This window comes from Oncorhynchus keta, chromosome 12 (genome assembly GCF_023373465.1).
Source record: "Oncorhynchus keta strain PuntledgeMale-10-30-2019 chromosome 12, Oket_V2, whole genome shotgun sequence".
Lineage (NCBI taxonomy): Eukaryota > Metazoa > Chordata > Actinopteri > Salmoniformes > Salmonidae > Oncorhynchus > Oncorhynchus keta.
The window spans coordinates 35,030,480-35,046,722 of record NC_068432.1 but is presented as its reverse complement, the minus strand read 5'-3'; the positions used below and the strand labels follow the sequence as shown (position 1 = coordinate 35,046,722).

The window sequence follows — 16,243 nt, the reverse complement described above, 5'->3', positions numbered from 1 at the left end:
AACAGCTGTCCTACCACCCCTGACGGGTCCTACGTTTAGAGATATAATATAGAGATATCATTGTTTTCTCTATAGCTTTGAGCAGGTACATACTGTACATATAGTTGAAGTCGGAAGTTTACATACAACTTATCCAAATACATTTAAACTCGGTTTTTCACAACTCCTGACATTTAATCCTAGTAAAAAGTCCCTGTCTTAGGTCAGTTAGGATCACCACTTTATTTTAAGAATGTGAAATGTCAGAATAATATTAGAAAGTGTCACGTTCGTCGAAAGGTACGGACCAAGGCGCGTAGAGTTCCAAATACTTTATTACAAAGTGAAACTTCACAAAACCAACAAAGAATAAACAAACATCCAGTACAGCGCGCACTTAGACACTAACTGAAAACAATATCCCACAATGCAGGAGGGGGCAATTGACAACTTAAATATGATCCCCAATTAGAGACAACAAAAATCACCTGCCTCTAATTGAGAACCATACTAAAACACCCACATAGAAATATAACGAGTAGAACACCCCCGAGTCACGCCCTGACCTAAAGCACGTGACAGAGAGAATGATTTATTTCAGCTTTTATTTCTTTCATCACATTCCCAGTGGGTCAGAAGTTTACATACACTCAATTAGTATTTGGTAGCATTGCCTTTAAATTATTTAACTTGCGTCAAACGTTTTGGGTAGCCTTCCACAAGCCTCCCACAATAAGTTGGATGAAATTTGTCCCATTCCTCCTGACAGAGCAAGGCCTCCTTGCTCGCACACACTTTTTCAGTTCTGCCCACACATTTTCAATGGGATTGAGGTCAGGGCTTTGTGAAGGCCACTCCAATACCTTGACTTTGTTTTCCTTAAGCCATTTTGCCGGAACTTTGAAAGTATGCTTTGGGGTCATTTGCGACCAAGCTTTAACTTCCTGACTGATGTCTTGAGATGTTGCTTCCAGTTATCACATAATTGTCCTCCCTCATGATGCCATCTATTTTGTGAAGTGCACTAGTCCCTCCTGCAGCAAAGCACCCCCACAACATGATGCTGCCACCCCCGTGCTTCAAGGTTGGGATGGTGTTCTTCAGCTTGCAAGCCTCCCCCTTTTTACTCCAAACATAACTATGGTCATTATGGCCAAACAGTTATTTTTGTTTCATCAGACCAGAGGACATTTCTCCGAAAAGTACGATCTTTATCCCATGTGCAGTTGCAAACCGTATTCTGGCATTTTTATGGCAGTTTTGGAGCAGTGGCTTCTTCCTTGCTGAGTGGCCTTTCAGGTTATGTCAATATAGGACTTGTTTTCCTGTGGATATAGATACTTTTGTACCTGTTTCCTCCAGCATCTTTACAATGTCCTTTGCTGTTGTTCTGGGATTGATTTGCACTTTTTGCACCACAGTACGTTCATCTCTAGGAGACAGAACGCGTCTCCTTCCTGAGCGGTATGACGGCTGCGTGGTCCCATGGTGTTTATACTTGTGTACTATTGTTTGTGCAGATGAACATGGTACCTTCAGATGTTTGGAAATTGCTCCCAAGGATGAACCAGACTTGTGGAAGTCTACAATATTTTTTCTGAGGTCTTTTTTTTCTGAGGCTGATTTCTTTTGATTTTCCCACAATGTCAAGCAAAGAGGCAGTGAGTTTGAAGGTAGGCCTTGAAATACATCCACAGGCACACCTCCAATTGACTCAAATTATGCCAATTAGCCTATCAGAAGTTTCTAAAGCCATGACATAATTTTATGGAATTTTCCAAGCTGTTTAAAGGCACAGTCAATTAAGTGTATGTACACTTCTGACCCACTGGAATTGTGATACAGTGAAATAATCTGTCTGTAAACAATTGTTGGAAAAATGACTTGTGTCATGCAAAAAGTAGATGTCCCAACCGACTTGCCAAAACTATAGTTTGTTAACTGCCTTGCTCTGGGGCGGAACGACAGATTTTTACCTTGTCAGCTCGGGGATTCGTTTTTGCAACCTCAACATTAAACTCTAATTTCATTCAAACAACAGGACACCACTCATTCTAAGCCTCCAGTCTGAAGTGTCCTAACCATTGAACTTGTCTGTTTCTCTCTGCATTAAAGTTGGATCAAGTGAGCTGTGACCTGCTTAGAGAGAATGCTCCTATTGAGCCTGTGCCACCTGGAAATCTGACTGTGTTGAGTGATGGCTGTGCTTAATCCCGGAGATAGATGCAATTACCCACTTCACCTTTTTCTTGTGAGATACAATATATTTAGCTCTTGAGATTCAAAGCAATCTGTGTTTAGCACTGTGCAAAATTAGATATCTGTCATAACTTTCCCTTACACCCTGTACTGGTTCTTTGGTTTTTGCAGTATCATGAAGATGGAAGGCTACCTCGATCCGTCGCTACATCCACCGTGCAGACAGCAAGCAGAGGACAGATGTAAGATCCTTGTCTGCCACACAAATGTTTTTCACTTTGTGTGCAGGTCAGTGCCTCACGTCAATCAACAACACCCTAGGAATGGAGTTGCATTTCTTTTCACAAGCAGAGCATAGCTCAGCTAATGCATAGTGAGTGATTGTCCTCAGTGAGGTGAACATTCAAGAAATTCATTGATTACTGTAAAGGTGTGAAAAACAAAGAAGATATGCTCTGTATAATCTACTAGTTGATGCTCAGCAGTCTCTAATAATCTAGTCCAAGGTCCTGGTTTCCTATGGTAATGTTTTTAATAGGGACATTTCTTTAGGCATTGATTGTGAGGGCAAATGTTCTTACAATATGGAACGGTTTCTCTTGGTTGATCCAAGGCTCTGCAGTTTCCCCCAGAAGGTTGGCGGCGGCTGGGCCTGAATAACGGCAGCATCACCTGGATCACCGAGTGGCAGGGTGGGACTGAGGACGGGCGACTCGGGCTTTATGCCTCCTGAAAAACTTACTGACACTCCACCACTATTGGCTGACCCCATGTAACCTGACCTTCTGCTGCCACATCATTTGAAGCAAACATTTCTCCTCGACAAGATTGATTCCCAACGTGGGCAAAACTTTCTTTTGACTAGAGTTTTGTATGGAAAAACATTTGAAATAATGTCCTTTACAGTATCTTTTGATTGTAAATTGATTTATTTGATCATGCTTATTACATTTTATGAATAAACGGTTATCTGAATACAGCCATAGTCATTCTTGTGTATAGGTATAAATTAAAACAATTTAAAACTCTCCAAATGTATCTCTGGAATAAGGTAATAGTGATTAACAATACAAAAGCATTATTTGAACATTTAATGTATAAAGCATCTTGTATACACACACATTACATAGGCACTGGGAAAAGTGTACACCATTAGGTAACTTCAAGTTGAAAGTGTAATATGTAGCTATGCTATCCGCCAGAAGAGAATGCTTGCATTGAGGACATGCATGTAGAGGCAGGCAGCATTAGTGCTGTTGAATAGCTACCTGATCAGTAAATAGTGTTAAGTGGAGCAGTGCCTTGCATAGAACAGGCTAAAGAGTTGTACAAATGGAAACCAGCACAAGGGTAAAATAAGCACTGCCTGGGTTATAAAGTCAGTTGTTAGACTATGGACCTGCTGTGGTGGTGCAGGATGTTGGCCAACTTTCCCTTTTGTATGTGCAACACCACCTTCAGATCCTGCGATGTGACATCCTGTTTTCTTGTGGTTTCCCTGTGGAAAGGGTCCTGCAGAGGATGGTCTGGGTGCAACAGCTCTGAGCAGGAGTGTGGGGGCCTGGGCTGCAAAAGCTGAGCCTGCTGGGAGAACAGTTTGGTGTCCCAGTCAAGCTTTTCCTCCTTGTCGGCCTGGAAATACACAACATCAGCAGAATGAACCACCTGGAGCATCGAAGACAATACAGGTATAAGTCTGTTGACACAGCATAAAGAAACAGAATAGGTATCTAACTCACCTTAGCCACTGTGAAGAGGGATAGGCCATAATGGTCTTCCTCCACTTAGTAATGCAGGGGTTTCAGGGTCAATCTCCATGTTATTCATTGCAGACAGGACCTCATTGTCTAACTTGGTGGTACTCCTCTGAGCTGGGGTTGGAGAGCTCCTCCACCTGCCTCTTCACCTGACTCCCCTCCCAGGTCCTCCAGAAACTGTCACCCCCCAGGTCCAGTTCCTCTTTCCTGGGTAGAGGGAGCCAGACGGCCCTCAACACTCTTTACCTCCTCCTGGTCCTCCACTTGGACAGAGCCATCCTTTAGGCTAGATTTCTCAAACTCTGGCAGGAGTTTACACACAGAAGACTGGAAACTTTTCTCCTTTGTGATGGAGACATTCTGTCATTCAGGGTGTTGTTGATCAGGACATGGCTCTGGTTCTGCTCCTCTGGAATGACATCAACCACATGATGAATTGTAGATTATTTTTGGGGAATTTCCCACTATAATTTTAAGCCTTTAATAATACAATGTTATCACATACAATCAATGTTTCTAAGGTTTGCTATGGAAGTTCTTACCTTTGGAGGGTTTGATGTTTTAAATCCAGCACCAGTCCCCTCTGTCTTCCCATATACTTCTAGGGAACGCTCAGTCTGGTCCTTCCTATCCAGATACTCCTCCAACCTCAGTCCCTCCTCTGTAGACAGGTCAATGAAGCTATCCAGGAAGTCCCAGTACTCTGCCCAAGGATGCGCCATATCATGTGCAACCTCCCTGACAATAGGGATCACTCAGATAATATACACTGTACTATGTCTGTTCCCTTTGGGACCCAAATGCTGTTTTGTTTAATCCCAATCATGGTCATTTGCCCACTGTCGTTATTATTATTCTGTTCACTCACCTCCCAACACAGGGTCAGATTTGAGAATACGGTGGAAATACTCTGCTCGATCCCTGGGTGGAGTTTTCCTTAGTCTGTGGAACTCATCTGCCTGGAAGACAAACAGTTACTGGCTTGTAACATTTAGAGACATAGAATAGTGGAGGTGCATACAGATGGCAGCCTCCATGCACTTACCACAAAAGCCTTGTTCGCTGTATTGTACATTACTCTTTTTTTGTATCAAAATTGGCACTGTATACATGGTCCCAATGTCAGCTGAAAGACGTCAGCAAACCAAAAATAAATTGTGCTGATTTATTGTCGCATTGTCGCGCGCCAGAGTTTAAAAACTCTGGATAGTGCTAAAACAATGAAATCATATCTAAATTCTGACAGCCTTATGTACCTTCACCATTAGGGGTAAATTGTAATACCAATACTCCAAGTTATTGAGAATGAATATGATTTCAAATGATGGTGTAGAAGGACTGAGTGGTCCCACAAAAGCTTTCACAGTCATGATTGGCTCTATGGGACTCCCGACCACTGCAGATCTCAGCGAATTAAAATCCACCTCCAATGGGCTTGGAGACCATGGCAAGCCAATCACAGGCTGGAAGCTGTTGTTGGTATCCCTCAGCAAGGGAACATAGCACCGTTCCGTGTCAGCAAGGTTAAAGGTTAGCAATGTGTTCACAAGTTGGAATTTGCACTAGCCAGCATTGGCAACCATCTAAACTTACCCTCCAAATATTCATTGATCTTCTTTTTTATGACAGAGGTTATGCTTTTCCTCTCGCATATCACCTGTAAAAGCAGTAATACAACTATTTAGTCTTCTAAAGTGTGCAGTTTCTGGCATGAAATTCATACACATATATATATATACATACATGTATGTATGTATGTATGTATGTATGTATGTATGTATGTATGTATGTATGTATGTATGTATGTATGTATGTAGCTGCTGTGTTGTTAAATGTATAGGTAACCTGTTCAGAAATGATGGCTATTCAGCATGGGACATAACACCCACTATGTATTCAAGAGAATGTTGTGTCTCAAGTTTCAACCGATAGCGGGAGCAACAACAAAAAACTTTGCTGATGTAAAATAGGGTCTAAGCTCCAACACATGCGAACATGATTTCTCAAAATGTGTTTTTCTGTTGTTAGATAATTGACACTACAGGTTAAAAAAGTAACACGTTTGTACATTTTTTTCTCTCCTGAAATTATAAAATAGTTTGACAATGCTGTTTGTCAAATAATATCAACCGTTAATCTTTTCCAGTGATGAAGTCTCATGGTATAGTGGGGTATGCAAATTGGGTCAACTTTGAGCACCTTTATCTCTTGAATGTTTTGTCATTCAGGTCCAAAAAGTCACTTTCTGTCCACTTCTACAGGAGCATTTATGGAAGGTTTCATTCAAATGTAATCGGGTGCTTTAAATGTCTTACCTGTGATTAAATGTTTTCCCTACTTGGACGACCCCCCCATACTCCGAATCGGGCATGACTGTATACACTGAGTATACCAAACATTAGAAACCAAGGTTACGTACGCAACCACGGTTATGTGAGCTATATGGATCACTCCAATATATTGGTATCCTTCTCCACTATGCAATCTGGTTTCCGAGCTGGTCATGGATGCACCTCAGCCACGCTCAAGGTCCTAAACGATATAACCGCCATCGATAAAAGATAGTACTGTGCAGCCGTCTTCATCGACCTGGCCAAGGCTTTCGACTTTGTCAATCACTGCATTCTTATCGGCAGACTCAATAGCCTTGGTTTCTCAAATGACTGTCTCACCTGGTTCACATACTACTTCTCAGATTGAGTTCAGTGTTTCGAATCGGAGGGCCTGTTGTCCGGACCTCTGACAGTCTCTATGGGGGTGCCACAGGGTTCAATCCGATTCTTTTCTCTGTATATATCAATGATGTCGCTCTTGCTGCTGGTGATTCTCTGATCCACCTCTACGCAGACGACACCATTTTGTATACATCTGGCCCTTCTTTGGACACTGTGTTAATAAACCTCCAAACGAGCTTCAACACCATACAACATTCCTTCCGTGGTCTCCAACTGCTTTTAAATGCTAGTAAAACTAAGTGCATGCTCATCAACCGATTGCTGCCCACACCCGCCTGCCCGACTAGCATCACTACTCTGGGCGGTTCTGACCTAGAATATGTGGACAACTACAAATACCTAGGTGTCTGGTTAGACTGTAAACTCTCCTTCCAGACTCATATTAAGCATCTCCAATCCAAAATTAAATCTAGAATCGGCTTCCTATTTCGCAACAAAGCACTCATGCCACCAAACATACCCTCGTAAAACTGACTATCCTACCGATCCTTGACTTCGGCGATGTCATTTACAAAATAGCCCCCAACACTACTCAGCAAACTGGATGTAGTCTATCACAGTGCCATCCATTTTGTCACCAAAGCCCCATATACTACCCACTACTGCGACCTGTATGCTCTCGTTGGCTGGCCCTCACTACATATCAGCCGCCAAACCCACTGATCTAGGTCATCTATAAGTCTTTGCTAGGTAAAGCCCCGCCTTATCTCAGCTCACTGGTCATCCCTAAAGCCAACACTTACTTTGGCCGCCTTTCCATCCAGTTCTCTACTGCCAATGACTGGAACGAATTGCAAAAATCTCCGAAGCTGGAGTCATATCTCCCTCTCTAACTTTAAGTATCAGCTGTCTGAGCAGCTTACCAATCACTGTGCCTGTACTAGAGGTCGACCGATTAATCGGAATGGCCGCTTAATTAGGGCCTATTTCAAGTTTTCATAACAATCGGAAATTGGTATTTTGGGACACCGATTTGGCCGTTTTTTTTTTTTTACAGCTTTATTTAATCTTTATTTAACTAGGCAAGTCAGTTAAGAACACATTCTTATTTTCAATGACGGCCTAGGAACTGTGGGTTAACTGCCTCGTTCAGGGGCAGAACTAATAGATTTTCACCTTGTCGGGGGATCCAATCTTGCAACATTACAGTTAACTCGTCCAACGCTATAACAATCTGCCTCTCTCTTGTTGCACTCCACAGGGAGACTGCCTGTTACGCGAATGCAGTAGGGCCAAGGTAAGTTGCTAGCTAGCATTAAAAACGTATCTTATGAAAACCATCATAATCACTAGTTAACTACACATGGTTGATGATATTACTTGATATTATCTAGCGTGTCCAGCGTTGCGTATAATCTGACTGAGCATACACAAGCATACAAGTATTTAAGTATCTAACTGAGCGGTGGTAGGGAGAAGCAGGCCGTAAACATTCAAACAGAACTTTCTTTGCGTTTTGCCAGCAGCTCTAAGTTGTGCATTGCTGTTTATGACTTCAAGCCTATCAACTCCCGAGATGAGGCTGGTGTAACCGAAGTGAAATGGCTGGCTAGTTAGCGTGCGCTAATAGCATTTCAAATGTCACTCGCTCTGAGCCTTTGAGTGGTTATTTCCCACCTGCTCCCCATTCACACCTGAGACCTTGTAACACTAACAAGTCACATGACACCGGGGAGGGAAATGGCTAATTTGGACATTTTCACCTTGGGGTGTACTCACTTTTGTTGCCAGCGGATTAGACATTAATGGCTGTGTGTTGAGTTATTTTGAGGGGACAGCCAATTTACACTGTTATACAAGCGGTACACTCACTACTTTACATTGTAGCAAAGTGTCATTTCTTCAGTGTTGTCACATGAAAAGATATACTCAAATATTTATAAAAATGTGAGGGGTGTACTCACTTTTGTGATATACTGTAGCCTTGCTACTCTTATTTTCAAATGTCTTTTTACTGTTGTTTTATTTCTTTACTTACCTACACACACACACACACACACACACTTTTTCTCTCTCTCTCCGCACTATTGGTTAGACTCTAACCGTTAGAGCCTGTAAGTAAGAATTTCACTGTAAGGTCAACAACACCTGTTGTATTCGGCACATGTGATAAATAAACTTTGATTTTGATTTGAACTGTTTTGTTGTATGTGTCGAACTGCTTTGCTTTATCTTGTTTATCTTGTTATTTATTCAACCTTGTTAAATAAAGGTGAAATAAAAAATACATTAAAAAGGGTCACATGTAAAAGTGATTGCTTTTAATAAATGAAAAAGAGTATATTTAAGAGTATAAGACTTATATTTGATAGAAAATAGATGTTTGTTTCTGGACTATGCACCATGCTGACTTGTTGAAAACATGACCAAGCAGCGCAGAGTTTTGTTCGAATTGAAAAGGTCACTCCCCCCTCACATCTTTTTCCCTTTCATGTACCGGGCATAGACCCGTGCCTTGCGGTTCAGCATAATCGAATGCGCCCTGTGTGTGTGGCGTCATTCAATTCAATGTGCTTTGCAGCTCGATGGCATTTTCATTCACATAACCAATAAACAGTATAATATTAATTATTTAGGCTACGACACGTACTTAGGCCGACCCAGTTCTCACAATAGCTGCCCCTGTGCCCCATAATCGTTTTGATAAACATAACGTTAGTGTTGCTAGGTATACATTTCCATTGCGATTGTAGCTAACGTTAGGCTACCACAGCTAACTTTTACCTACCTAGCCACCCCAGCTAATGTCATGAGTCTCTTACAGTGGCTGTAAAGCCAAATTACATTACGAGCCAAACATTTATTTAACTTAAATAAATGGTATTGTAAACTTTCTTGAATACATTTTGTAATCAGTTAAATTGATATCTTACTTCACAGACTCGTGCTCGTAGTCCTGATCTTTTTTTCCCCAGCCTTGGCGGTCCACAATCCAGTCAACCATCCTTGGCGTATTCGAGATGCGTAATCTCGTAAAACTAATTGTGGAGTGAAGTATGGTTGTGAGAGGCAATGTAAACCAGCAGGTGGCAATGCCACAAACAGAAGAGGGTTTGTTATAAATATATTTGTCAATACATTATCACAGACTCGCATCATAATTCCACATTTGTTTGACCTTTATAACAAGGCAAGTCAGTTATGAACAAATTCTTATTTACAACTGACGGCTTACACCGGGCAACACTGGGCCAACTGAGTGTCGGCCTATGAGACTCCCAATCACAGTTGGTTGTGATACAGTCTGGAGTCGAACCAGGGTGTCTGCCTCACAGTGCCTCGTACCATTGTGCCACTCAGGAGGAACAATTTGAAGCTGAAAGTGGATTCTCAACCATACAGAAAATAAAAAAGGCGCAATGAACACAGATGTAGAGATACAAATTATATAAACATTTAAAAAATGACTACAAGTCTTCTCTCAGAGATAAATTGTATGATAATACAACTTCACCTCTCCACTACATGAGACCAGGGGGCTATTTTCATCCCCATAGGTACTGTTGAGTACAGTACGCATATTGTTGAACTGTATGTGATCGTCTGAGAGATGGAGCGATTTGAAGATAATGCTTTTTCCACAATTAGACTCTTTGGCATTTCTAAACCTCACAGTCATATTGTCTCTGCTGACCCTGTTACAGACAGTGCTATCGGGGTCGCCTCTGACCCCTGCTGGAATTTAATTACCCCTGCACCACTCTTCCCCTTTCATCATGACAGAGCTCAGGGGAGCCAGTGGCATGGGGTGAGAGAAACGATGCTACAGAGAAGTTCATTGGTTCACTCGCCTCTTTCCTTCCGCCTGCCAGGCACAGATGGTATTCTTTATTAGTGTCAGCGCCAGGTTCATTCCGCTCTGATGAGGACACTGTAGAGGGAGGGGGAAGGCCTGACATCCTCAGCAGTGAGAGACAGTCAACCAGCAGCAAAATGGCATGACTGAGATAGGATGGGAGTTGGGAAAGCACAGGGGGTCTTGGTTAAAAAGTTGAGAGTATCTTTTAGTGAATAGACCTGAGTGTAAACAGTCTGAACATATGTTATAGCGTTATATCCAGGTTGCATCACATCCTGCCATGTTTGGGAGTCCCAATTGGCTCAGCGTCGTCCGGTTTTGGCCCGAGGTAAGCCATATATATATATATATAGTGTTGATCATTCAAGCTAAGCAGATGTTGTTTGCTGTATTAGATAAATATGAAAACAATGCCTAACAAATATAATTTTAGCATGAACATTAACCAAAATGACAAAAATGCCATATTTGTATCCTGGTTTGGCCTATATTCATATTGGCTTTTGTAACACCAGTTTTCCAATGTGGAGAGCTAACATGGTAATGCAGTGATTAGATTATCATCATGCTTTATAGTTTTGTATTGATTAATATAAGCTCGAAGACATCTGTCTCAGCCTTTCAGGGTAAATGTAATCACGTAGATGGTTTTCAATCTATATTTCATTTTTCCTCCATTCCCTAAAAGCCTTTCACAGATTGCACAGACAGCTTCCGCATGTTGTTTCTCTTTGTTATATTCGGCAGACAAAATGTATCCATATTTGCATCCCTCGGTGTGTCCCCTTGGTCATGCTATTGTTTTTGCCAAGCGGCTCCCTGGATTAAAAATAATCCCCATCTCTCTCCTTGTTGTTTCTCTTTTAGGGGGATTAAACAACATAATCAAGATGATGATTTTTCACTGCTTCATCAAGAATTAATTGAAAACAAAATGTTCTGTTTATATAAAGCATTTAAGCTGTGTGTGTGTGTGTGTGTGTGTGTGTGTGTGTGTGTGTGTGTGTGTGTGTGTGTGTGTGTGTGCGTGCGTGCGTGCGTGCGTGCGTGCGTTAAATCTTGCTAGCTAGAGGAACATTTAACCCCATTTGTCTGACCGAATTATAGCTCTATTTGATTTTCTCAATCTCTTTATACAGAATTTCACTTCATGCTAGAATTTCATTTTTAGTGGGAGACTAGAAAATCTTATGATTTACTGTACATTAGGAAGAATAAATGTAGTTTGCCAATATAGCATGGATATATTTTACATACTATATTGTAAACATGCTGACATACAGTACTGCTGCAGAATATTTTTGAGTGAAAGGGGAGAATTAACATCCTGCAAAATGACTGTTTGAGAATGGTAATCTAATCTAAATTTAAACATAGCTAAACAAGTTCAGATGAGTGACTGTCCTTTGAGTTTTGCTGTTGAAATTCACTTAATGCTCTCTCTTCCTGGTTGTGGTTAATTGCTTCATCAAAGAGATTCTGCTTTGGAAAGTCATTATTTTCTAATGAATATAACCCCATTGTGGATTGATTCTACAAAGTGATTTTAAAACTTAAGAGTACATTTTCTATTTCTAATTAGGCTGGTCATACACTAATTCTATCATTATCATCATGCTGATGTGGGGGTCTTTTTCTGTGTCTATCTATAGAACCATTTCAGACTTTGAGAATATATTACAATGAGGGTGTATTATTCTCTGTCTATGATTGACGAATGAAACTTGCAGTACTATCAGTAAGAACTGCAAAAGATGGTTTAACACAAATTAAGTAAGCCTAAAAGAATGAGTACATTATCTTTTAGCAGAAGAAAATGTTCTGTATTACTGTAAAACATTCATATGCATAAGGAGTCCTGATAGACTAAATGCGGAGGGGCCCTTTCCAAATTATTCTTCTGTCACAAGCTCAAGGGGATGAAAGTAATTTCCCTTTGATCGATTAGCTAATTTATGAATTAATTAGTGTGTTTTGCATTGTTTAAGTCTGGCAGCAACAACCGTTACTGGGAGAACATTTCTCCATGTATTTGATATCATATAAGACAAGGGGTTGGTATGGTAACCTCATTTACCATTCAAAGCCCTTATTCATATTGAAGAATGGCACTCATGGGTATTGTCAAGACATGATTCAATATTCTTCATAAAAGTCGCTGTACGTTCAAATGGTTATTATATGACACTATGCATAGTGACTGTCCAATTTTGTCTTAAAGAATACAGATGTCTAATTTACTTTAGGGGACAAATCAAGTTCAGATTTTAAGTTTGTATTTTTTATTCATAGGCTAATACATTTATTGGCACACACTGTTTGAAATATTCACTGAGGTGAACAGTAGGGCTCTGTGTGCTACAGAGTGAACTGTGATGTTGAATACATGGATAAAATGACAGGGCTGTTTTAAGGCTAATTGAACAACTGCAAATGAAACGATGCTGTGGTCACAGGGTGTTTCTGCATGTCTGAGTAAATAGGAAATGAGGTCACAGATGCAGGATATTTGTTTATTTAATTTATGTAACTAGGCAAGTCAGTTAAAAACAAATTCTTATTTACAACGACGGCCTAACAACACTGGGCCAATTGTGCGCTGCCCTATGGGACTCCCAATCACGGCCGGTTGTGATACAGCCTGGAATCGAACCATCATCTGTAGTGACGCCTCTAACATTGAGATGCAGTGCCTTATACCGCTGTAGGGGGTAGAAAGCTTAAGGACAGAGATGGGTGATGCTGTTTTACCCTGGAAGCCAGTGGAAGTGGCCATTCCCTCAGAGCAGAGCACACTATCAGCTGCACCCGCAGGAGTATTAGCCTGGACACACACACACATTCCCATACAGTACCAGTCAAAAGTTTGGACACACCTACTCATTTGAGGGTTTTTCTTAATTTGTTGGACTATTTTTTACATTGTAGAATAGTGAAGACATCAAAACTATGAAATATCATGTAGTAACCAAAGAAAGTGTTAAACAAATCAAAATATATTTTAGATTCTTCAAAGTAGCCACCCTTTGCCTTGATGACAGTTTTGCACAGTCTTGTTATTCGATCAACCTTCCACCTCCATGCCACAAAAAAATCCTCAATATGGTTGAGGAAAGGAGTGTATGGGGGCAGGTATAAGGTCACAAATCAGGGATGGGCCCGAAACCATGCCTGAACCACCTCTGCATGGTGGAACCTGACATTGTCCCATACAATGACATAGGTAACCACTTCACCTTGACATGCCTGCTCAACACAATGACATAGGTAACCACTTCACCTTGACATGCCTGCTCAACACAATGACATAGGTAACCACTTCACCTTGACATGCCTGCTCAACACAATGACATAGGTAACCACTTCACCTTGACATGCCTGCTCAACACAATGACATAGGTAACCACTTCACCTTGACATGCCTGCTCAACACAATGACATAGGTAACCACTTCACCTTGACATGCCTGTTCAACACAATGACATAGGTAACCACTTCACCTTGACATGCCTGCTCAACACAATGACATAGGTAACCACTTCACCTTGACATGCCTGCTCAACACAATGACATAGGTAACCACTTCACCTTGACATGCCTGCTCAACACAATGAGATGTGCAGAGTTGTAGGATCCAAGTAATGTCATACATACGTCCTACCACACCATCTTCAGAAATAGCTGCGCACATGGAGATGTTTCCCCCACGGTGTTCGTCTGCCTCCCTCTCTGATGTCCACCTCTTTGATGGGGCCCATGCCCACCTCTGACCTCTTTGATGGGGCCCATGCCCACCTCTCTGACGGGCCCCTTGTCCACAAACTCTTTGATTTCTTCCTCTCTTATCCTGCTGGGGAGATTGAAATAAATTGTAAGTGTTCACACACACCCTTTTATATGGTGACCACTATGTGAAATCAATTAGCAATAACGAGTAGTCATTATGTATTGTTATCATGTATCATACATGTCATTTAGATGTTTATACTTTACAAGCACACATTTTATTTCTGTAGTTCTCAAAATCCATTTATAGTAGACAAACCAGTTTAAAATCTATACGTTTACCAAACGGTTATGTGATTAACCATTAAGTTCGATTAAGTGATGGTCAAATGTATTTAAACAAATGAGGAGAGAATCAGCATGCCATTGTGAAAGGCAATTACTTTATATGAAAGGTATTTCTAGATGAAACACTGACTAGGTTTGGTGAAAAAGTTACTTTGTGATGTTATGTGTTGTACTTAGTCAATTGAAAATGTGATTAAAGTTTTGAAAAAGAAGCCTATTTGATTATCTGTTTTGAGCTTTATTCTAAGAGTTGTGAAATTTGACCACATACTTGTGAAAATAGTACCAAAGTGATAAAAAAACATTTTTTAACGATAAAGAAAGCCAAGGGCATCCAGGCAAAGCCTGCAAATACATTTCTGGAAAAACAGTACTGTTTGCAATATATACTCTATAGCCCTATATAGCGTGAAGAATCTCAAATGTTCCCACTACAGTTACTGTAGAAGCAATTTGGTTAGTGCCAGTGGCATTTCAAAGGGAATCGCCATGACAGTTCCAGTCAATTATAATAGTTATCACACAACCTTGCAGCCTTCCACCCCTCTACCCACATACACAACATAGGCTACCAGACAAAGAATACAGAGCTCAAACTTTTGGCGAGTATGATAAAAGAAATGTATAAAAGATTGAGGCACTTCGGGCTGAACACAATGACCTTGTGAACAATCCAATCCAATCTGTGTATGATTGGCCTATTATATGGTGCATTTTCAGCTGATGCTCACTTCAGTCAAGTTCAAACACATGCACACACACATGCACGCCTGCAAGCATTCACACACACACACACACACACACACACACACACACACACACACACACACACACACACACACACACACACACACACACACACACACACACACACACACACACACACACACACACACACACACACACACACACACACACACAAAGGGGGGTCATGTCCCTGGCACCATCAGAAAGTAATCATTTTCTAACAACAAGCCATAACAAGCAGCTATCAAGAGTTACCATGGAGACGGTGTTTTGAATTAAAGTGGTCTCTGCTGTAATGGCATATTGCTGGTGAAATTATAATTTGTGATGGAAAGGTTGTCAGATTGCACCTGACTTCAACTCCCATTCAGGTGTGTAAACTTGAAGCTGACTGTTTAGATGAAGCTCTTACTGTGCATTAAGGAATCCCATTCAACAAATATTACAATACTATGTGCCTACATTAAATTACATATTTTTATCTCAGGTGTATGTTTTTTTTGTGGTACTTTTACCCCCTTTTTCTCCCCAATTTCGTGATATCCAATTTGTAGTTAATCTCAGATGTATCTTAAAGCCATTTTGAAGTGTACTGAGCCGGGCCAGCAGCATTTATTTAGAGGATGTTTCATTTTTTGTGGTAGCCTAACACATTGGTGACACACTCAACACGGTTTATTTCAGGAACCATGTATGTAGGCTGAGTTTGATCAAGTACTTATCGAACAACCATGAGTGAATTACATTTTTTCATCTCCTTTGTTGTAGACCGACAGGAGCCATGCACTACCCCTTTAAGTTTTTCCGCGAAATAATAACGTGCTCACCTAGACGCTTGGGGCGTCACCGTGGTTACCGCCTTCTGTTTCAAACGATTGGCCGAGCCGTGGGAATATTCAAATATACTCTTAATTGATTGGTCGGATGCCCGTTTTGTTCAGTGGTGAGAATTC

The 16,243-nt window shown here is 41.0% G+C and overlaps 3 long non-coding RNA genes across 3 annotated transcripts; 1 reads left to right on the top strand and 2 right to left on the bottom strand.

The window, feature by feature from the left end:
- The first annotated feature begins 212 nt into the window (after positions 1-212).
- On the top strand, positions 213-3,040 carry LOC118391425 (uncharacterized). The gene is made up of 3 exons (XR_008060920.1): positions 213-2,230; positions 2,350-2,420; positions 2,792-3,040. It is a non-coding gene; the product is annotated as an uncharacterized LOC118391425 (long non-coding RNA).
- Positions 3,041-3,133: 93 nt separating this feature from the next.
- LOC118391424 (uncharacterized) lies at positions 3,134-9,796 on the bottom strand. The gene is made up of 6 exons (XR_004827137.2): positions 9,544-9,796; positions 5,529-5,592; positions 4,804-4,894; positions 4,478-4,673; positions 3,918-4,344; positions 3,134-3,810 (listed from the first exon to the last, which is right to left on the bottom strand). It is a non-coding gene; the product is annotated as an uncharacterized LOC118391424 (long non-coding RNA).
- A 556-nt stretch (positions 9,797-10,352) lies between these two features.
- On the bottom strand, positions 10,353-14,311 carry LOC118391715 (uncharacterized). The gene is made up of 3 exons (XR_004827202.2): positions 14,124-14,311; positions 13,221-13,293; positions 10,353-10,612 (listed from the first exon to the last, which is right to left on the bottom strand). It is a non-coding gene; the product is annotated as an uncharacterized LOC118391715 (long non-coding RNA).
- Positions 14,312-16,243: the final 1,932 nt, after the last annotated feature.